The sequence below is a fragment of the Myotis lucifugus genome, unplaced genomic scaffold, assembly GCF_000147115.1.
Source record: "Myotis lucifugus unplaced genomic scaffold, Myoluc2.0 scaffold_64, whole genome shotgun sequence".
Lineage (NCBI taxonomy): Eukaryota > Metazoa > Chordata > Mammalia > Chiroptera > Vespertilionidae > Myotis > Myotis lucifugus.
Genome location: NW_005871112.1, coordinates 5439885 through 5465029, shown reverse-complemented (window position 1 = coordinate 5465029; position 25145 = coordinate 5439885).

Below are 25145 nucleotides of genomic sequence, written 5' to 3'. Positions count from 1 at the left end.
ATACCCTTTCAATTACATTTGCAGTGTTTTTAAAGATCACTTAATATAAGCTTATAATGCCTATATCCAATGACATTTTATCTGAATTTTCTCTTATGTAGTTACCAAACTTCTTGAAAGAGTCCGTAATTGTCCTCTCTGATATCTGATTAATTATTTATCTTATATATATTATTTTTCTGGGTTTTTAACTGATTTCAATGTTTTTATTTGTTACCACTCTAATGTATAATATTTATTTATTTTTCTCAACAAATATTGACATCTATACTAATAAAAAGGTAATGTGCCAGACATCTTCCGACCATCTAACTTCCTTCCGGACAAAGCCACAGTAGTGGGGGCTGAGTCAAAGGCAGTTAGGGGCGATCAAGCCGACAGGGGAGGGCAGTTAGGGGCAATCAGGCTGGCAGGGGAGGGCAGTTGGGGGCCATGAGGCCGGCAGGGGAGGGCAGTTGGGAGCCACCAGGCCGGCAGGGGAGTGGTTAGGTGCTGGGGTCCAATCCCAGCGGGTTCAGGGGTCCCCAAAGGTGTGGATGGAGTCGGCGAAGAAGGAATGACACGAAGATAGCCTTCAGTGATCAGCAGCCTAGTCAGGACCTCTAGCCAGGATCTCCAGCCAAAGTTCTGGTCGGAGTTCTGGTTAGGAATTCCAGCCAAAAATGGAACTCCCATTTGACCCTGTGATCCCACTTCTAGGAATATATCCCAAGAAACCAGAAACACCAATCAGAAAGGATATGTGCACCCCTATGTTCATAGCAGCACAATTCACCATAGCTAAGATCTGGAAACAGCCTAAGTGCCCATCAGTAGATGAATGGATTAGAAAACTGTGGTACATCTACACGATGGAATACTATGCTGCTGTAAAAAAGAAGGAACTCTTACCATTTGCAACAGCATGGATGGAGCTGGACAGCATTATACTAAGTGAAATAAGCCAGTCAATGAAGGAAAAATACCACATGATCTCACTCATTCATGGATAATAAAGACCATTACAAACTTTTGAACAATAATAGATACAGAGGCAGAGCTGCCTCAAACTGATTGTCAAACTGCAGTGGGAAGGCCAGAGAGGGTTGGGGGGCAGAAGGGAGGGGAGTAAGAGATCAACAGAAGGACTTGTATGCATCCATATAACCATAACTAATGGACATAAGACACTGGGGGGTAAGGGAGGGCAGGGATTGTCAAGGGCGGGGGGTGGGGGAAGGACACATATGTAATACCCTTTGTAATACTTATTATAATATTTTTTTAAAAAAAGAATAAAAAGAAAAAAGAAAAAAAAAAAGGAATTCCAGCCAAGCTCTGGTTAGGATCTGATGAGGATCTGATGAGGATCTGATGTTTATTGTCTTGTTACATCCGTATTTATACCAGCCGATTTTAATCCTGTCAATTTCTATTACAAAGGTTAGGGCGTTTCTTATCTCCATTCCAGGGAGTAAAGATTATGTAGCTTAACTACCCGCCTGGCACTTAATTAAGGGGTTGTATCCCCTCCCTAACCTCAGGGAAAGATCCCCACCTGGGAAACAACCTTTCTCGGAGAGGTGACCTTGGTTAAAACACATGGCGCTAAAGGGAGCAAACATATTAAGAACAGTATGCTATATATGCCAGGTCCCTTGAAACATATGCTGTGCAGATGTTTCTTTCCTGCAGCGACTGTGTCAAGCAGCAAGGATGGACCGGCTTCCGGCAGTTAGGTGGCGATCAAGCTGGTAGGCAGGCAAGCGGTTAGGAGGCAGTGGTCTTGGATTTCGAGAGGGATCCCGGATTGGAGAGGGTGCAGGCCGGGCTGAGGGACCCCCTCCTATGCACGAAATTCGTGCACCAGGCCTCTAGTTAATGAATAATACTTCATAACCCATTCATGGACCATTCACTGTGTTATTTGCCAGGTAGAAAATGATCAAGATTAATATGGTTCTGCCCCTGTGGGTTTTACGAAAAAACAATTATATCAATAATTATTCAACTGCACTTTACAATAAGGACTAAAAAGCTAAAGCACAGTGTAAATTAGAGGTGACAGACATGCACACACACATTCATATATCTGTGAAGACAATTCTATGTATGTATGTAGGTATATATGTGTGTATGAATGCATATGTGTTGATGTGTATGCACATATCTGTGTATGCATATGTGTGTGTGCGAGCATACATGTGTATGTAAATTTACATATAGATGTCTATTTATATTTATTGAAGGGCACTGTGTTTGTGTGTGTGTGCATGTATGTTATAATAAAATTACCTGACTTATATTTGAGAATCAGGCAGGGCTTTCCTGTAGCAATTTTATTGTTAACTTGAGGAAGAGAATAAATAGAGTATGGAATTGAAAAGTTTCCAAGAGGTGGGTAAAACAATGAGAACGGGGTTACTTAGTGGCATAAATGTCCTCAGTATTAAGATTGCTTCATTTTTTCTGTTAGTTGCCAGCATCCACTCTAATTCTGCAGGACCTTCGTTCCAGGTTGTTTGCTAGCTGCCTAGATGTTTTGAACCTGCCTTTGATGTTGTTCACTCTTTTCTTTGTTTGAGGATCCTTGATTTTCTGTTATAACAACACAAGAGGACAGAAAAATTCCTGTACCCAGGCAACTAATTAAAGCTACAAAATTCAAAATCATTTTGATATCCTAAAATGTTTAACCTTGGTCGTGTGTCTATTCTAGGATTTTTGAGGTTTATATTTTTCCCTAATTTTGAAAACAGCTTATGTGACTTTTCACATAAGAAAACATTTTCTTTCAAAGCACATTTCTCGGCGTGTAGTGAAGAATTTCACCTTGCCCTTGGCTCCTGGGAAGTGACCTCTTAAGCCCTGGGAATGTCCTGCCTGATGGAAGCTTCTTTATTTGTTGGGGTCCTTGGCCCATGCCAGCTAATCTATCAGTGTGACTTATGGCGAGAGATGTGGGGGGACAAGTCAGCTCAGTACCCCCGGTTATGTGGCAGTCCACCATGTCTATCTGAGAGAGCCCAGTAAAGATGCTGGACACCAAGACTTGAGAGAGCTTCCCTGGTTGGCAGTGCTCCCTGCACATGGTCATGTGTCATTGCTAGGAGGGGGTGATGCTGCCTATGACTACAGAAAGAGCAACATTGGATGCGTTTGGAATCCTCCAGCACTTTGGCCCATGCATCTCTTCCATTGACTAATTTTGATGTATGTATCTTCATTTTAGTAAGCTGTCATCATGAATATAACAGATTCCAGTGAGTTCTGTGAGTCCTTCTAGAAAATTACCAAAACTGAGGGTGGTATTGGAGACCCCTGAACTTACTATGAACTTTAGTGCTATGTACAGGATTGTTCTCAAGCAAATTTCCTTGTTCAGCTCATTATAGCAAACCCATATCCTGAGGCAATTTACAGCATTCTGCAGTTGGACCCAATAGTGCCCTTGTCAAAACTCTGATCTAACATGAGGAAGGCCAGTCCACACACTGGTTTCCTCATTATTTTATTAAATGCATTATACTGGCCAAGCACTTTCACCTAACCTATAATGCATAAATCTCCTTCACATGCCCAGGTCCACAGTGGTGTCCTGATCCTCCATTCTTAGTCTAGTAACCTGTCCTGTTCCCCAGTCTTTTCCCAGAACTGGTTTCCTCTCTGGCTCTCTCCAGTTCATTTTCTAGAAATTGAGGCTCATCCCCAAAAGCTAGCTTGTAGAAAGTTAATCTGTAAAAGATAAAATAAACGACAACTATGTATTCTGCACTTACAGTTGTATCTCATAATGTTCTATCTGCTTAATGAGACACCACTAACTTGTGTCCGATTCCATGATGTTGGACATTTTCATGTTGGGTCCTTTGTGACTTTGTACTCTGCTCCCCAACTGTAATCTAGCCCTACCACCTGAGATCTAGATGGTTTCCTTAGCATCTCTCCTGCTCTTTTATGCAGGATGTCTCGACACTGATCTTAGAACATTATTAACACACTCCCAACCCCAGCAACCATATATAGATTAGCTGCCTCCTGTAACTGATACATCCTGAATTATGACCATACTTTATTAAAGGTGCAAGTTGGCCTATAAGTCATAATAGTAGAATAAAATTTAATGTAATACTCTTTCAGTAATCAATAAAGTCTGTGAATATATCAAATTACAATACTTCTTTGGGAAATTTCTTTCATTTTGCTCTCAGCAGTGCTGATCAGTGTGAAATCTCAATTCCTCTAGAAATAACTGAAAATTCAATTTAAGACATGGAATTTTACTTGATCAGACCCAAGCAGAGGTTATACTATTTATACTGAACATGGAGAAAAATCAATCAGAAAAGATGTAATGCTCATATATAGAGATACAAATCTCTAGGCACATCAAAGGAAAGTTAGATGATGAATTAGTTTGATTAAAGTAACAGGGAAAGTTTGAGTAGGAAGATACCAATGAAAATGATAGATAAGCTGATATCATGCTCACTGGCAAACATGTTTCAGGAACACGGATGCTGAATAAAGTGAAACAAATAAAATGCTCTCAAGCAGATGCAGACTCTCCCTCATTTGCAATGGAAGTACCCCTGAATGAATCTATCCTTGAACACCAAATGTCAAAAATATAAAAATAAGATTACATAGTAAACGGAGCCTTCTTCCAAGGAAGGCAATAAATAATTCTAAAAAATTACAGCAATATTTGCTTCTCTTGTCTTAAGCAAATTCAGCAGATGGGGGATAAAATTTATGAGAACATTCCTCCATCATTATACCCTCATAGGCCATAATACTTTAAGTATCTGGTGTAAGATGGGGAATGGTAAATTTCTTGTCCCACTAAACAACATATTTGGCTTGCTGCCTTCCTGTTCCATATGATCAGAACCTAAAGTAGAGGGTCCCTGCATTCTCCACCCCACCCCAATCCCTGAGAGAATAGGAAGAGAAAACCTAGTGACAGGAGATTCATGCTCATGGGGTGGGGAGGCAGAGCTCTTCAAGCACTTGGAAAAGAAGGGAAGGGGGAGAGAAAAGGCAGACCATTCTTGCACCTCCTCATGGTGTTAGACTGGAAATGAAACTAAAGTGGGGAACATACACCTGGAATTGCCAACTGAGGCCCAGTTGAGGAGACTTATATCAAGGAAGGTCAGAAAATACCTGGAGACTGACAGGAAGGTGAGATTGAGAGAGGGGCCCACCCAGCTTCCAGGGGCAGCAGCTGAGAGTGAGGAAGGAGCTCTTGGAAACAGGAGGTCTGTTTTCTCAGAAGATTGAGGCCTGGAACCCAGGCTGGCTCCACAGCCCGGAGCACCAGAGCCTAGAGCAGCTGCTGGCCAATGGGGAGTCTGGAGCCAGTGGGCTGGAGCCGGTGGGAGAGAAAGCCTGGGTTTCTGTTTTATTTTTTAAAAAATACCCAGAGCACAGGAGTTTTATTTGCAGCTATTCATCCAAGGCTTTGGTGCCGGGAGGGCAGTGCAGACTTGAGGTGCCAAAGGAGAGGTTGGGGTGGGAAGCATTGTGGGGAGACGTGGAAAAGCAGCAACCGGGAGTCAGGCATTTGGTTGTTTTTCTCCAAACTAAAATGGCAATTTTTCCTATAAGAAGCTAGCTGCTCCCAGAAGCCACAGCTCAGGAAAAATGAAAAAACAAACGAACAAACAAAAACCCACAAAGAACAGCAACAACACACAAAAAACCACCCTAGTTGATACAGCCTGCCACACCCTGCATTTGACATTTGACATTTTCAGGAGACAACAGCAGAGGCCAATCCTGTGGGTTTGACCAATCTCAGGAAGCATCAGTGACTGGATTGGGAGCGGGGCTTGCACTTTTGCAAGTTTCAAGCCCTGACCCATCTGCCTAACCCACGTGCCTTTACCAGCTTAGCAACTGAGACAAGAAGGGTTTTTATTGGCAATACTGCCACCATAGAATTATTGGACCAATAAAACACAATAGTATTTTTTTAAATATATTTTATTGACTTTTTACAGAGAGGAAGGGAGAGGGATAGAGAGCTAGAAACATCGATGAGAGAGAAACATCGACCAGCTGCCTCCTGCACACCCCCTACCGGAGATGTGCCTGCAACTAAGGTACATGCCCTTGACCGGAATCGAACCTGGGACCTTTCAGTCCGCAGGCCGATGCTCTATCCACTGAGCCAAACTGGTTTCGGCACAATAGTATTTTTATGTATGAATCCTGTAAAGCAAAAGTAGAAATAAATGTTATGAGCTATTTATTTGAACCCAGGAACGTTTTTTAAAATGTTGATGTTATGGTCAAGACCAAATTTTAAGGACCTTTTGGCATGAATCAAATGTTTCCATAGACATTTTGGATAGGACCAAATATCTCGTAACCACTGGGAGTAATCTGGGGAAGTGTGACCGCAGCAGAAATGGGGTACTGGGTCCCCGAGGGTGATAGCTGGTACAGTCAACCACATCCCATCACTCATGAAACCTGAATGGCACAATTTTGCGGAAGGAAAAATTATAAATAAAATATAGACTCCCCCAAATTCAACAATAATACAACTAAAAGTTGCCAAGCAAAAGGCCAAGATAAATATCAATGCATGGGCTCGAGGGACAGGCTGGGAATCTCACAGGGGAATAATCAGAGGCAGGGGAAGCAGTGTTCATAGTGGCAGATCTGGAGGCTAAGTGGAGCTGGGCACCAGAATTACTGACAGGTGGCAAATGATCCAGGTTTATGTTTCAGCTGTTTAAAGGGGTTCCCTGCACCTGGAGACCTCACAGAAAGCCAGAGTAAAGAATGTCCCTCTCCTCTGCTGTGGAGGAGTCCCTCTTCCCTCTTTTTAACAACTGGGTGGTCAATCAGAGAGAGTCCCTGGGTTGTTCAGCAGCCACCCTCTTTTCTCTTATCATGTGTAATATCTTTAAACTTTCAAACAGTGGATTAAGACAAAAGGAAGTATATTACTCCCACGATAGCAAATCCCAATTGAGAGCTTATAGAAAGCAAGCTTTGGAGAGCTCCTGAGTGAGCTCGAAGAACAGAATATGGATGTTTTCATATAAGTGCAGTAGAGCTCATGGTTGTAGCTGCTAATGTCTCCTGGAGAACAGACCATCCTTTTGCAACATCCCATTATCAAGAAGCTAGTTATGTGATTTCAAAATGTGAGCTCCTTAACAACCTGATTGCATTAGGTGAGGTTCTCAAGAGAAACAGAACCAATAGATTATATATAGACTAGAGGCCCAATGCATGAAATTCATGCAAGAGTAGACATTTCTTCTCCCGGCTGCTGGCACCAGTTTCCCTCCGGCACCTGGAACCCGGGCTTTCCTCACAGCCCCAACTTCATCCAGAAGGTTGTCTGGAAGGACATGCAGTCTAATTAGCACATTACACTTTTATTATCATAGACATACTAGAGACCCGGTGCACGAAATTTGTGCATGGGGAGGGGGGGTCCCTCAGCCTGGCCTGTACCCTGTTGCAATTCGGACATCCCCCTCACAATCCAGGACCGCTGGCTCCTAACCGCTTGCCTGCCTGCCTGCCTGATTGTCTCTAACCGCCTCTGCCTTGGCTCCCGCTGCTGTGGCTTCGTCTGGAAGGTCATTTGGCTGTCCAGTCTAATTAGTGTATTACACTTTTATTATTATAGACTAGAAGCCCAGTGCATGAAAATTCATGCACTGGAGGGGGGGGTCCCTCAGCCCGGCCTGCCCCCTCTCACAGTCCAGGAGCCCTCAGGAGTGGGAGGCAATCTGGCGATCAGGGGAAGGCAACACCCCATCACACCTCTGCTGCTGCCACTGCCGGCAGCACAAGCCTCGGCCGGCCCTGGTTACCTGAGCCTCAGGCCAGCCCTGGGCAGCTGGGCAGCTGACATCCAAGGCTTGCCTGCACCTCGGGCGGCCCTGTGTAGCTGGGGGGCTGAGGGGACTGGGGGACTCTGAGGGCTGAGGGGACTGGGCACCACCATCTTGTGGCTGTGGGTGCCACCTTCTTTGAGGGTGTGGCAGTCAATTAGCATATTCCCTCCTTATTGGCTGTGGGAGCCCCATCTTTGCAACAGCATGAGGGTCAATTAGCATATTCCCTTTTTATTAGATAGAAGGATACTACATATACAGGAGATTTATTATAAGAATTGGCTCACACAGTTTTGGATCTCTAGAAGTTCCATATCTTCATCTACAAGCTAAGAACTAGGAAACATGACACTATAATCAGCTGGACTTCAAAAGGCCTTAGAACCAGGATTGCTGATGTAAGTCCCAGAGTCCAGGGGCCAGAGAATGAGGAGCTGCCATATCTGAGAACAGGAGCTCCAATTCTGAGGGCAGGAGGAGACAGATGTCCCAGCTCAAGGAGAGAGAGACTTCACCCTTCCTCACCTATTAGTCCACCAGCAGGTAGGATGATGCCCACACACATTGGTAAGGGAGGATCTCTTTCCTCAGTCTGAATCAAATGCTAGTTTCTTCCAGAAACACCCTAACAGACAAACCCAGAAACCACATCCTACCAGCTATCTGGCCATCCCTTAGTCCACACATAAAATTCGACACATAAAATTAATCAATGTTCTATTAGGATTTGCCTATGGGTTTTAGGAGTGGAAGAGGCAGTAAAGAATGAGCAGATGAATAATCCCAGGAAGAACTCGGAGCTGATTATTAGGCCCTGGACTCTACATAACAAAGAATGATAGTGGCAGGCAGTGTGTGCCTGCAGGCACGTTGCTGGCATCATAATAAAAAATAACATTCTGATCTTTCATTCCAGTTCTGCAAATCATGTTTTTATGGCTCTGTGTTTTTTAAGGAGGAGGGCAAATGAAGGAGAGGAGTGGTAGGGGGTGGTTTATTTCCTTCTATACCTGAAGAAACAATGATAACATTCTGAGCCATTTCAGAATGAACAAAAAAATATACAGTAAAGACAGCAGGTGGTATCACATGTGTAGAATTAACTTTGTCGAAATAAATTTTTCTCTACAATCACCAGCTGTGTAGAAAAGTAGAAAGCTATGAGAGTCTCCCCATGATGACATTTAAAAGGAAGACGCTATTGGTGGTGCCTTGAGATAAAGCAATAAGTTTATGTTTGAGTATTAGGGAACTCTTTCTTTTTTCTCTCCTTTATTTCCGCCACAGCATCTGCTGTGATTTTTTTCTTTACTATTAAAATTCAATCCTAGTAGTTAGAGTATAATTAGGATCAATGATGGAGAATTTCCTCCTTTTTCTGCCTTCCTTGCTATTATTTCTTAAAATGAAATAGGAGCAGAGATATTTTTAGAAAATAAAATGTTAAGAATTGCTGAGTTGGAAGGGACATTAAAGTTTAGAGCCACAAACTCCCTGTGTAATATACTCAGAGGGAGTCACGGTTAGATCTAATATCTCAGTATTTCCTGCCCAGTGGTTCCATTCTTTACCAAATACAGGTGTCTTCACTTTTTACGTTATGTCCTCATTAATCTTACTAGTAGCTTTCTCTTTCCCTTATTACTCTTACTCTTGCAGAGGTGTGACAAGCTTCCCCAGGTAAGCCTGGTTCTATAGACAATTATTAGGAAAAACTTTCTCCCCTAAGGTTGACCTAGTGTCTAACAAATTAACTTTAGTCCTTGCTCACATATAAATGGAATTATCTCCATGACTTGGCACATAATTTACACAAAAACAATTGTTTTAAGTGTCTAATCAGCGGTTCTCAACCGGTGGGTCGCGACCCCTTTGGTGGTGGAATGACCCTTTCACAGGGGTCGCCTAAGACCATCCTGCATATCAGATATTTACATTATGATTCATAACAGTAGCAATATTACTGTTATGAAGTAGCAACGAAAATAATTTTATGGTTGGGTCACAACATGAGGAACTGAATTTAAAGGGCCAGAAGGTTGAGAACCATTGGAAATCCAAAGAACATGGCAGGAAATGGGGAGCTATGTTTGGATATGAGGGAAAAATGTGTAGAAATATGTGTATACAGTGGGTATAAAATTGATCATGAGGTGAGGCTTTTCCAGGTTACTCTTCAGTCATACAAAATAGGTGGCTGCCGATTTGACCAAAGTCTAAAGGCATCTACAATTAGAAAGCAAAAACCACTTGAAATAAGAATGGGGTTCCCTAAAGCTGAAAATTCAATTTAGTCCAATATTCAATTTGTATTTTCTTCTCTAGGTAAACATAATTAAAATGTGACAAGAGAGACAATTTAGTACAATTGAGAAGTTGAAAAAATGAATAAAAATTCTAGAAAATAGCATAGAATTGTAATCCAATATGAGACAAGCATTTTATTCAAAAAATGCCTAATCTAATACAGTATATTAAAATGCTTACTTACAGAGTATCAAGGTGACATTCAGATGTATCTTAAAATTCATTACTTCTGTGGGAGAAAACAATGCTATAATCACATGCTCTCTTTGCACACAAAAGACTCTGTAGATTTGTTAAACTGAATCATATTGAACCAATGAATGTTCTGAATTAAAGGAAGAATACCTTATTAGTAATAATGAAAACATGTTGGAGGTAGTTTCATTCACCAACAGAATGATTTAGTCCTGTGTTAACTACAACTTTCCCTTTTTACCTTAAGAAGTGAAAAACAATGGAACCATCTGTACAATTGCAAACTTCCAGCCTTCATAAAAATATTATCGTACCCATTAAGGCAGCGGTTCTCAACCTGTGGGTCGCGACGCCTTTGGCGGTCGAATGACCCTTTCACAGGGGTCGCCTGAGACCATCCTGCATATCAGATATTTACTTTATGATTCATAACAGTAGCAACATTACAGTTATGAAGTAGCAACGAAAATAATTTTATGGTTGGGTCACAACATGAGGAACTCTATTTAAAGGGCCAGAAGGTTGAGAACCACTGCATTAAGGAGTCCAAATGAATTTATGCCTCACTTGGAATGAAAAAGAGGAATGTAGTTCAGAGAAGCTGCTATGTTCTCAGCAGACGAAATTCACATGCACAGGAGTACACATACACAGTTACAGTAAGAACTGGTGAAATTTAAAGAAAACCAATAAAATGCGTCTAAGCCACCAAAAAGCCCACAAAACAATTAGTGAAATTTGATGTATGATCCTAGTTGTCTTTTATTTGCTCCCAAAAACGATTACAGAGGCTTAATAAGGTTGCTGAGATTCATGAACTTGCAGTAATGTAAAAACCTTCCCTTGTATCGCAAATCTAGGTGTTATTGAAATAATGCTAATACTTTGAGTGTATGTACACATTTTTGTTCTGTGGGAAATTTTGCCAAAATAATCTTTACCAGGAAATTAAATAGATATGTAGTTGTGTCTTTTTAGAATCCATCTCCTACTCCCCAGTCCCCAGATACAGATAAAAGACAAGTTGCACTTAAAAATTAATTAAAGGATCTAAATGATACAAATTCAGTGCAGTATGGCAGGTTTTAAAGTTCTTAATTGAGGACAGTATGATTTAAATCATGTGAGAGAAAAAAATGTTAACTCGTGATATTTTCTGTTATGCTTATATATAAACAGAATGTCAGTATAGGTCAAGATGTTTGTTTTTTAAAATTCAAGTACAGAGATAAGAAAACAGCAGAAAGAGCCCTTTTTCACTTTGAAACTTCACATGGTATTTGCAAGTGTGACTGATCATAATGTGATAAAATGTCTTCCTTCTGTCAGACTCTATGTGAGAAGTACATTTGGAAATGGTGTGAACATTTTCTTCCATGTTATTTATGCTTCTATTCAAAATCAGAGAACAACAGGACAAGGTTTTCTATGTATGAAAATGTGTTGAGAGAAAAACAGAAATGCAGTCCAGGAGAACTGGTATTATTAGCAGCGTAATGTTCAGTAGAACAAACTCATGGTTAAGAGATGGAGTCTATGTGGTCAGATGGCCCACATTCCAGCCAGGCCTCACCACTTTCTCCCTGTGCCACCTCCAGCACGTTACTTACCTTTTTAAGACTCTGTTTTATGATGTATAAAAATGAGATAATTTCGTCTTTGAAATTTGTTATAGACATAAATTATGTAATATGCTTAGCACTGGACTTGGCATATATTAATTAATATTAGTTCTAACTTGCTTTCATGAAAATTAGAGGAAAAAACATTTATTGACACTTATTTAGCAATGTTCATCACTAGCTATGGCTATTTATTTAAATGAACTGGTATTTAATGCTTGTATATGGCTATCCAATAGTTAGTGGTTACAAAAGATGATTATTAATCATCAGTTCACTCAACATTCCCTTAAGAAAGAGTCAGGCACCTTTGGAAATCTAATACAATTTTACACACAACATTGAAAAATATTGAAATTTGAGTAGCAAAATCGTTTCCTCTCATTAATAACTTTGTTTATATGTAAAATTATTTTCTAACTTCAAGGTCCAGTGACGTGTGTGTGTGTGTATGTCATGCTATTTAATATCTAAAAAATACTAAGTTATATTTTTAAGAAGGGGAAAAGGGAAGCATAGAAAAATTTCCTACTTTTTAGGTGTTTATTTCTTAACATATGAATATGATAATTTATTCAAATAGGTGAGTTACAAGAAACAGGTAAGGAAAACAGTTAATAAGGTGAGTACTTCAGATATCATTAAAATTACATATTTAAGTTTCTTTAATATGAGGTAAAAATACACTACTTGAGATCAACCTACATATTAATCATTTTTTGTGTGTTTTAGACACAATTATCTCCACCTGGAGACCGTAACTATATGATTGGGACCCAAATGCCATCATACACCACTCAGGGCTTTGTAGTTCTATCATTATTCCTATTATATTAAGATAAAATTTCCTTGCACTAGGACTAAAGTATTTCACAAAAACCGCCATTATGTGTTTAGTGTTACTAGGAGCTTGCTGTGCAAAGGCAGATTTGATATGGATTTAAACATTCATAGCACAGATGTTCTGTGGCTTATACTTCACACTCCTGGAATACCTAGTGCTATTTGTTTTGTCTAGCTGTTCAGACATTTCTAATCATTTTTATAATTTTCACAAAGGTCATAGGGGACTTTCAGTGTTGGCAAATATATAGTTATGGGCACTCAGCAGTATTAAAATGCCTTTGACTTCATAGTAATGGAATGTTCAGATGACTGACTAGGTTATATAAAAATCTTTGAAAGTATAAAGCATAACATGATTACAAGTTTGGCTATGCTGATATTTAGTTAATTAGAAAGCACTCAGTCAAAAGACAAGCAAATTAGATTTCTCTAAATTCAAAGGTAAAAATAAATGTGATAAAAATGCAGTATCATATGCAGAAATATTTCCTAATGAAATTGTTTTTTGACTATCCCAAATATCAAAACTATGCTTAGATTGTTAAAGAAATTAATTTCTTCAGGTCTTAAAATATATAAAAGCAGGTGTTTATTTTAAAAAACTTGTGCACTATGGAAGTATATAATGGAGAGATGAGCAATTGCATAGAGTAATGTAAATAATAAGTAATCAAGAATATTTTCTGAAATTTCCTTTAGTATCTAGAAAATATATTTTGCAAATTACCCATTGTATCTCCATGTTATTATTTTTCTTTCACAAAATCTTAAAGATTGAGGTATAATTTAAGCCTTTAGATGATTCAAGAGCTCCAAAAATAAGTATAAATATTAGATATAGATATATAAATATATGTATAGATATAGATGTAGATATGGACATAGATATAGATAGAGACATAGGTAGATATAGATATATTCAGATGGCACAGGAGATTGCTTTGCCATTGCTAAATAAACATGGGAGAATAAAAATATAGTATACTGTAGAGAAAGTTATCAGTTTAATTCTGGGTGAAAATACTTAGTCTCTTAAGTAATACATATTTTTATTTAACTTGTGTATTTTTATGTGTGTCATATTCTTTTTTTTCTGTTCATCAGATTATTTATTCACTTGATTTTTAGATTCCTATCGCATGAAGTACGTATTCTCATAGAGTAATACTGGTAGATATATTATAGTTATGGCGGTATGTCATATCCTATCTATACTAATAAAAGGGTAATATTTTAAATAGACCGGAGACCTTCTGGGAAACCTTCTGGATGTCCTTCCAGAAAAAGCCATGGTGGTGGGGCTGAGGCAGAGGCAGTTAGGGGTGATCAGGCCAGGAGGGGAGGGCAGTTGGGGATGATCAGCCTGGTGGGGGGGGGGGCAGTTGGGGGTGAGCAGGCCGGTGGGCGGGGGCAGTTTGGAGCAATCAGGCCGGCAGGGGAGAACAGTTGGGGGCGATCAGGCCGGCAAGCAGGGGCAGTTGGGAGCGAGCAGGCCAGCAGGCAGAGTGGTTAGGGGCGATCAAGCAGGCAAGCAGGTGAGTGGTTAGGAGCCAGCGGTCCTGGATTGAGAGAGGGATGTCTGACTGCCAGTTTAGGCCTGATCCCAGGCTTAAACCAGCAGTTGGACTTCCCCTGAGGGGTCCCAAATTGGAGAGGGTGCAGGCCGGGCTGAGGGCCCCCCCCCCCATGCACAAATTTCACGCACTGGGCCACTAGTGTATAGATAAAGTTTAAAAATATTTACCCAAAGATTTGGGTGCTACAGACACAAAAGGCTATGGCTTCACTGATCTATAGCTGAGGATGGACTGAAATGTCCCTGGGAAGTCTACTTGGCCATAAGAGTAAACACATAATTAATTCTGAGGTGTCATAAAAGTGCTGTCAATCTTGGCATGATGAAAGGAACTCATGCTATAAGGGCCAGATGAGTCTTGCCATGAAGGCAAGACATTCACAGCTCCCCATTTTGTTTAACCATAAATTCAGGGAAAAAATGAATAATTCAAGACATTAAAGTGATAGCCTAAATATGATTCTATTTCCAGAGAGTTCACAAAAGAGAAACAGACAACAAGCTTCATTATTATACCAGCTGCTTTAAAAGTATTTTAATGCCATTTTATAGAACTTCACATACTTTCTTTAATTTCATTATTTTTCTTCACAGTTGAACCAATAGTTGACGAGTATAAGTCCAAAAATTGTCCATTTGAGGCTAACAATTTTAGACATGCTTAATTATTTTCAATTTTGCTCTACTATAATCAAAGATAAATAAACCATGCTTTCAAAAATGATGACTCTTATAATTGGTTTCATTTTATGCTCATTTTATAGAGTATAAGATAATGAAATAAATTATTCAAAAACACACATATACTGATCACTTTCATCAGACTCAAGTTTTAGAGCCAACATGCAGCAAGCAGCATCATGTAAATAAATAGCTCAAACTGTTCTTTCACTAGCTGAGGTATGAAAATCTGAGTCTGGTTTACAAGAGGAGATAAGGGATGCCGGGCATGCAATGGATGATAGTTCTGTGAATGTTGGGAGAATGGAAGTGAAGGATATTTTAGTAGGCAAACTTATTTCATCACTTAAAGAAGTAGAGAACATTGTATGCACAGTTGCAAAGAAAGAAAAGTGTTCATGTGAATTAGGAGGTGTGAGAACACACTATGCCATGAAAGAAATAATTTCGAACGGTTTAAAATCCATTTTCCTCTTCATGTTTTCTCATCCTCTATATTTGTTGTGTATATTTACTATTTAGAAACTTCCACAAATTGATATTTAACTCTGATATATACATTTGGCACCACCCTTGCTACATTCTATTTTTTAATAAAATAGAAGTGATTGTAGTTTTCATGTAAATATTTAACTAATTAAATAACAAAATTCTTCCCTATATTTTCAAGTTCCATTTTATTTATTCATTTATTTATTTATTTATTTATTTATTTATTTATTTATTTATTTATTTGCTGTTTAACACTATTACAGATGTCTCTTATTTTCCTCCCTTTGCCCACCTCCACCAAGCACCCACCTCCCCTCCCTCTGGCCATCACCACACTATTGTTGTGTCTATGCGTTATTCATATATGTTCTTTGGCTAATCTCTTCACTCTTCATCCAGTACCCCATTCCCTCCCTTCTGACCTCTGTCAATCTGTTCCATGTATCCATGCCTGTTCATTAGATTCCACTTATAAGTGAGATCATATGGTATTTGTGTTTGTCTGGCTTATTTCACTTAGCATAATAACCTCCAGGTCCATCCATGCTGTCACAAAAAGTTAGAGTTTCTTCTTTTTTACAGCTGAGTAGTATACTATTATGTAAGTGTACCACAGCTTTTATATCAACTCATCTATACATTGGTATTTGGGCCATTTCCAGATCTTGGTTATTGTAAACAAAGCTGCTATGAACATAGGGATACATATATTCTTTCTGATTGGTGTTTTGGGATTCTTCAGATATCCACTCAGAAGTGGGATTGCTGGGTCAAAAGGCAACTCCATTTTTAATTATTTGAGGAAAATCTACACTGTTTTCAGTGGCTGCACCAGTCTGCGTTCCAACCTACAGTGCACAAGGATTCCCTTTTCTCCACATCCTCACTAGCACTTGTTTTTTTCTTGTTTTGTTTTGTTTTTCATTTTTGATGGTAGCCATTCTGACTGACAGGTGATATTGACAGGTGATATTTCATTGTGGTTTTAGTTTGCATCTCTCTGATGATTTGTGACGTTGAGCATTTTTTCATAAGTTTATTGGCCATATATATGTCCTCTTTGGAGAACTGTCTACTCAGGTCCTTTGTCCATTTTTTTATTGAATTGTTTGTATTCCTGGTGTTGAGTAGTTCAAGTTATTTATATATTTTGGCAATTAACCCCTTATCAGATGTATCACTGGAAAAATGTTCTACCATACAGTGGCTTCCCTTTTCATTTTGTTGATGGTTTCCTTTGCTGTTCAAAAGCTTGGTATTTTTATGTAGTCCCATTTGTTAATCTTTTCGTTGGTCTCCCTTGCCCTAAGAGATGTATCAGCAAACATATTGCTATGAGAGATATTTAAGATTTTACTGCCTATGTTTTTTTTCTAGGATTTTTATGGTTTTGTGATTTACATTTAAGTCTTTTATCCACTTTGAATTTATTCTTGTGTATGGTGTAAGTTGGTGGTCTAGTCTCAGGTTTTTTTTTTTTATGTACATGTCCAATTTTCCCAACACCATTTATTGAAGAGACTGTCTTTACTCCATTGTATGCTCTTACCTATTTCGTCAAATATTAATTGACCATCAAGACATGGGTTGAGCCGAAACCGGTTTGGCTCAGTGGATAGAGCATCGGCCTACGGACTGAAAGGTCCCAGGTTCGATTCCGGTCACGAGCATGTACCTTGTGTATGGTGTAAGTTGGTGGTCTAGTCTCAGTTTGTTTGTTTTTTATGTACATGTCCAATTTTCCCAACACCATTTATTGAAGAGACTGTCTTTACTCCATTGTATGCTCTTAGCTATTTTGTCAAATATTAATTGACCATCAAGACATGGGTCTCTGTTCTCTTCCATTGATCTATATACCAATCTATATACCAGTACCAGGCTGTTTTGATTACAATGGCCTTGTAGTATTACTTGATATCTGGTACTGTGATCCCTATAACTTTCTTCTTTTTCTAGATCACTGAGGCTATTTGGGGTCTTTTTAGGTTCCATAATTTTTTGAAATATTTGTTCTAGATCTGTGAAATATGTCATTGGTATTTCAAAAGGAATTGCATTAAATCTATGAAAATCACTTTCATTTGAGAAATGATTTTATTACCTTTGAATATATACACTAATAACTAGGATTGCTGAATCATATGGCAGTCAATTTTAATTTCTTGAGGAACCTCCATAATATTTTCCATTGTGGTTGTACTGGTTTATCATTGGTGAGAATATAATATTGATTTTTCTCTACCTCCTCCTCAGAAATTTTTATCTATCTTTTCTATAATAGCTATATCAACAGGTATGAGGTTTATTTGCATTTCCCTGATGAATAGGAATGTAAATTCCATCTTATGTCTTCTTTTGAGAAATATCTATTCAAAACCTTTGCCCATTTTTAAATGTTTTTTCTATTAATTGTGTAAGTTATTTTTATAATTCAGGTATTAATCCCTTATTGAATATGTGATTTGCAAATACATTTTCCCATTCATTATATTTTCTTTTCATTTTGTGGATGGTTTCCTTAACTGTGAAGAGACTTTTAAGTTTCATTTAGTCCCACTTGTTTATTTTGCTTTTGTTGCTTTGCTTTGGGTGTCAAATAAAAAAATTTCCAGAACCAATGTTTAGTAGTTTGCCCTCTATGAGTTTTACAGTGTCATGTCTTACATTCAAGTCTTTTCATCAGTTTTGAGTTGATTTTTTAGTATGGTGTATGAGAGGTCCAGGTTCATTCTTTTGCATGTGACTTCCAGTTTCCCCAGCACTACTTATTTAAAGTATGATCCTTTCTCCGTTGTACATTCTTGGTGTCTTTTTTATTTTTTTGGGGGGGACTCTTTTTATTAAAATAGTTCCTTGAACTAATTAAATCTTCTTGTCAATACAACCAATCATTCATTTTAATTATTAAATAATTGGATTAAACATGTTCAATGGGTAAAATATTTTTTTATTGATTTCAGGGAGAAAGGGAGAGGGAGAGAGAGCTAGAAACATCAATGATGAGAGACAATCACCCATCAGCTGCCTCCTGCCCACCCCCATTGGGGATTGAGCCCGCGACCCGGGCATGTGCCCTGACAGGAATTGAACTTGGGATCCTTCAGTCCGAGGGCCGATGCTCCATCCACTGAGCCAAAACATCTAGGGCCCTCAGTCTTGGTGTCTTTATAAAAAATCAATTGACCATATATGCATGATTTATTTCTGGGTTTTTTATTTTATTTCAATGGTCTATGTTTGTTTGTTTTTTAACACCAATACCAACCCCTCTGTTTTGATTACTCTAGCTTTGCAATGTAGTTTGAAATCAAGAATTGTAATGCTTTCAGCTGTGTTCATTATTGGAAGAATTAATATTGTTGAGATGACAATTTCATTCATCTACAGATTCAGCGCAATTTTTATTAAAATCCCAATGCCACTTTTTCTCAGAAATAGGAAAAACACAAACAACACAAACAAAAAACAGATAAAATCACAAAATACACCAATAGCCAAAGAAATCCTGAGAAATAAGAACAAAGCTGAAAGCATTACAATTCTTGATTTCAAACTACATTGTATATTAATTTTGTAACAAGAAACTTTACTGAAATGGTTTATTAATTCTAACAGTTTTTCTTATTGTTTTGTAGAGTCTTTAAGGCTTTCTTTATGTCATATCATGCCATCTTCTAACAGAGATAATTTTTTTTTCCTTTCCAATTTGGATGACTTTTATTTCTTTTCTTGTCCATTGCTATGGTTATAACTTCCAGCACAATGTTGAATAAGAACAATGAGTATGGGCACACTGGTCTCATTCCTAAACTTTCAGCTTTTCATCATTAAAGATGACATTTGCTCTGGATTTATAATTTATGGCCTTTATTATGTTGAGGTATATTTTCTTAATACCCATTTTGTTAAAAGTTTTTATCATAACAAAATGTTGAATTTTGTCAAATGCTTCATCTGTGTCTATTGAGATGATCACATGATTTTATTTCATTCTATTTAATTTTTCAGTATAGTTATTTTATTCTTCATGTCTATGTCTTCTGTTTTATTTTTTTTAATATTTTCTATCTCTGTTGAAATTCTTACTTTGTTCATGCATTCTCTGCTCTCCTAACATCAGTGGGCATCTTTATGCCTATTATTTTGAGCTCTTTGTCAGATAAATCACCTACTTCCATTTTTGTAATATTGGTTTTTGGAGATTTGTCTGGAATATATTCCCTAATTTCTTAATTTTGTTGACTGTCTTGATTTCTGTGCAGAGCTAAAACAGCATTCTCTCCCAGTATTGAAAGACTGCTCCCATGTAGGAAATGAACCATGTCAATAGCCTGGCCCAAGCTCCTGTTTGGCTCTCAAACCTTTGGTTTTTGTCCTTGGTGATGTGTCCAAGACCTGTCAGAGTTTCAAAGGGGAACATCACAGTCAGCACCACAGTCAGCACCTAGATGCATCCTCTTTAAAAGCTGGATCCTCAAGCAGCAGCTTATATAGTGTGCAGTCAAACTCCTTCCAGGGAGCAACTGGGAGGTGGATGTTTTGCTGCTCCCTCTGCTCTGAGTCCAGGTGTATAGCTACAGGGGTTTCTCATGTGTCCTTTAAAAAGCTGTCTGGCTGTTTGCTATAGTCCTGTGAGGCTCGTAAGTGCAAGTTCCATTGGCTGTTAGAGCTAGCTGATTTGAGTGCCTTTCCCTTGGGTGGCAACTGTTAAAGTTTAGGCACTAGAGGTATGGATAAGTTCCTTTTGGAAAGATATTGACAACGTGTTTTTATTGTTGTCGCAAGGCAGAGGGCACGCTCACCAGCATTTTTGAGCTCTGGGAGGATCACACAGTCAGCACCCAGATGTGTGCTCTTCAGGACCAGATCTCAGGCAGCAGCTTGTAAAGTATGCAGTTAAACAGCTCCACAGAAAGGTTGAAATTTGGCATTTTTGCCTCCTCCCTTTTTGCTCCACAATGTGAACCAGAAAAAAACTATCTAAAATATATAGGCATAGAGAAGAAAGACTAAAACTTAAAACTAAAAAAAAGAGTATTAAAATAAACCAATTAAAATGAGATGACAAAAATATATTCATATCTGACCAAGAAGAATCCAAGGTCAACTTAAATAAGCAGTAAAAAAGCAGGCATTATATAAAAGGATAACTACCATGCACAGAGAATGAAAGCAGCCATCAAATGTTACCTGCCAATAAATACTATAACAAGGTTTGCTTCCATGAAAAGCAAAAACTTATAGAAGCATTAAAAATTAGCAGAAGTACAATATTATAGAATATTTTATTTCATTTAGGATTTGAAAGATTCGATTAAGATATGTAAATATAGAAAACAATATGTATGTATATATGAACATGCATGTACATATGTATATGCTTTAACAATTTTTAAAAACAAAAATAAATTATAAAAATAAACTATATCTATTCAAAAGAAATATAACACACTTTACAAGTATAGTTTATTAAAAGGAGATATGTATTACTTTGAAAGTTTCATAAAATAATGCTAAATGATCACTATATCAAAGATTAAATGAAACTCAATCCTGAAGCATCTAAAATTTACTTGAAAGTAGAGCACTTTATATGACACTGAGTTCTTAACCAAAAGAGAAACTATATAGTAGAGGTAGATGCATTTAACTTACAAGTATTTAAAAAATTTTATATGCCTTTATAGTTAAAGCATTTAATACTGCACACAAAGAGACAGTGGGACAGAACACAGTTCTAGATCCAAGTAGTATGCAAACTTAAATGCATGGCATAAATAAAAGGGAAAAAAGTGCTAATTAATTCAATGAGGAAAAGATGGTCAATTTAATAAGTGGTTCAGGCAAACTGTCTCCTCATCTGAAGAAAAACCCAACTAAAATTTTACTTTACTATACATATAAATTCATGTCTGGTGGATAAGGTTTCAACATAAAATAAACACTGAAAAATGTAGAAAGACAATTAAAAATATAATTAATAGTGCTGGGATAAATTCACCTCCATAAACAAAGGAAAAACACAGAAGCCCTGATAGAAAAGATCTAAAATGGAGCACATGAAAATTAAACATTTTAATGGGGCAAAATAAGTCATAATTAAATTCAAAAGAGAAAACAAAACAATAATCACAACACATTATATATATAATTAGTTAATAACACGAAAACTCAAAGTATTGTTAAACATTAATACAAAAAACACAGACAACTCAATAAACAATGTAAAATACATATGTACAAACAATTTACAGAACACAAATGTCCACCCCACCTTATGAAAAAAGGAAAAAATGTTAAATTTCTCTAAAAGCTTCAATATGCATATTATAATACACATATGATATAGTTTATCTTTCAGTCATAAAAGTGCAAACATTTTAATGAGTGATAATACCCATTTTTTATTTTTTGAGGACCCTCCATACTGTTTTCCATAGTGGCTGCACCAATCTGCATTCCCACAAACAATGCACGAAAGTTACCTTTTCTCAACATCCTCACCAACACTAGCTATTTGTTGATTTATTGATGGTAGCCATTCTGACAGGTGTGAGGTGATATCTCATTATGGTTTTAATTTGCATTTCTGTGATGATTAGTGATGTGACATGAAGTGTCTTTTCATGTTTATTCACCAAATAAATTTTGGAGAAGTGTCGATTCAGGTCCTCTGCCCATTATATAAATTGGATTGTTTATTGTTTTTGGTATTAAATTTTATGGGTTCTTTAGAAATGTTGGTTATTAACCACTTGTTGGGTGCATTATTGGCAAATAATCTTCTCCCACTCAGTAGTTTGCCTTTTCATTTTGTTGATGGTTTCCTTTGCTGTGCAAAATCTTGATGTAGTCCCATTTGCTTATTTTTTGTTCATTTGTTTGTTTCTCTTGCTGAAAGAGATATGTCAGGAAAAAATATCAATAAAAGAAAGGTCAGAGATTATACTGCTTATGTTTTCTTTTAGGAGATTTATGGTTTAGAAGTTTTACATTTTAAGACTTTAATCCAACTTGAGTTTATTCTTGTATATGGTGTAAGAAGGTGATCTTGTTTCTTTTATTTTAACATTTTAAAAAACCTACCTTTCATTTATTGAGTCAGAAAGAGAGAGATTTATTGCTCCACTCATCCATGCATTCATTGGTTGCTTCCTGTTTGTGGCCTGACCAGAGATCAAAACCGCAACCTTCCTGTATTGGGACAATCATCCAACCAATTGAGCTACCCAGCCTACCCAGTTCATGTATGTGTGCCATTCTCCTAACACCATTTATTGAATGTATTATCTTTACTCCATTCTATGTTTTGTCATATATTAACTGACCATACAGGTGTGGGTTTATTTCTGGGCTCTTTTTTCTGTTCCACTGATTTAAGTGTCTATTTTTATGCCAGTAACATGCTGTTTTGATTACTATAACCTTGTAGTATAGTTTGATATCATGTAGCATGATACCTCCAATTTTGCTCTTTTTTTCTCAAGATTGCTATGGCTATTCTGGATCTTTTGTGGTTTCACATAAATGTTTGAATTATTTGTTCTAGTTTTGTAAAAAACACCATTGGTATTTTGATATGAACTACATTGAATCTATAGATTGCTTTGGTCAGTATGGGCACTTTAATAATGTTAATTTTTCCTATCTAAGAGCATGGTGTATGCTTCCATTTATTAGTATCTTCTTCAGTTTCTTCCTTCAGCATCTAATAATTTTCTGACTATAGGTCTTTTATTTCCTTTGTTAAATTTATTCCTAGGTATTTCATTTTATGATGCAGTCATAAATAAGATTGTTTTCTTAGTTTCCCTTTCTAATAGTTGTTTATTGGTGTATAAAAATGCAACCTATTTTTGAGTATTTATTTTGTATCTTGCTACTTTACTGAATTTGTTTATCAGATCTAGTAGTTAGAGTCATTAAAATTTTCTATGCATAGTATCATATAATGTGTAAAAAATGACAGTTTTACATCTTGCTTTCCAATTTGGATGCCTTTTATTTCTTCTTCTTGTCTGATTGTTGTGGCTAGGACTTCCAGTACTCTGTTGAATAAGAGTGGTGAAAGTGGACATCCCTGTTTTGTTTATGATCTTAAGGGAAACACTTTCAGTTTTTCCTCCTTGAATATGATGTTAGCTGTTGCTTTTTTAAAAATATATGGCCACTATTGTTTTTCCCCTGGCTCAGCTCCCTTGGATACCGGTGGTCCTGTGGGGGGAGCACATCCCTGCAGCCACGTGGCATAAGGCCATGTGGGCCTCCACGCTGGGACTAATGGACTTCAATTAGCTTGGATGCTGAACTCCTCCCCACTGTAACGTGGAAAGGAAGCTCCGGACACTGGCCTGCTCCTGGGACCCCAGCTGCTCCTTTTCCAGGACTGGCTTCTCCCAGTAAACTTTGGTTCCATTAATCATTTTTGCAAGACAAGAACTTGGACTCAAAACACCCACATTTTTTATCTCAGAACTGAGCTTCAAGATCGCTTTTGTTGTTGACATAATCGATCAACACCCTCCTGTTCCACCTTCCATTGCCCCATCATCTCCTCGTTCCTCTCTGATCACCTGTCGAACTTGAGTGTCCCTTAGAGACAGAGAAGAGAAAGATAAAACAGGTTTAAGTAACAGCTTTTTACATTGTAGTTAAATATAAGAGAACAACTCATACCTTCTGTTTATAAAAACCTGTGTGAACTTAAAATAGCAAGATAAAAATATTTACACGGAGATACAATTATTTACAGTGAATTAACTTAGGCATCACTTTACCAATCCATATTAATTAGATTAAGCTACAAAAACTATATATCTTGGAGAATTACATTTTTCCTTTGACTTTACATTTTTAATTGGAAATGAACCTCATATTCATTAATTGAGATTTAATTGCACAGGCCAAAATCCTATAACAATCCAGTCATGAAAGTTTTAAGGTACCTTATATTAATATAGTAAAAATGCAAATATTAAATCTATGGCAGGAGAAAACTAATTACTCTATTTTTAGCTATAATGAGGAAAATTTTACTGTAGTGGTTAATATTGAATATTTATTGGCAAGCATTTTCTCTAAAATAAACAAAGAGCTTATTAATCAGAGATTAAATATATATATAAACATTAAATATATATAAACTAATGTTTATATATATAAACATTAGTTATAATAAATGCTACACTGCAGTGGAAGTAGTCTTACATTGCAGTGGAAATCCATTTAAGTGTTAATTCTTAATATGTCAGGAGCCATTTGAGTTAAGTGTGCCCTTTAACTCATAAACATTAAGTGTTATGGGTTGATTCATTTCATATATTGAAGTCCTAACCCCCAGTACCTGAGAATGCGACATTATTTGAAAATAGGATGGTTGCTGATGTCATTAGTTAAGATGAAGTCATACTGGAGTAGGTAGCTCCCGGACTCAATAAGACCAGTGTCCTTATTAGAGGGGATATTTGAACACAGACAGGCACACAGGAGAACACAATGTGAAGATGAAGGCAGAGATCAGGGTGATGCAACGGAAGCCAAGGAATGCCAAAGACCAACAGCAAACAAGAAGGC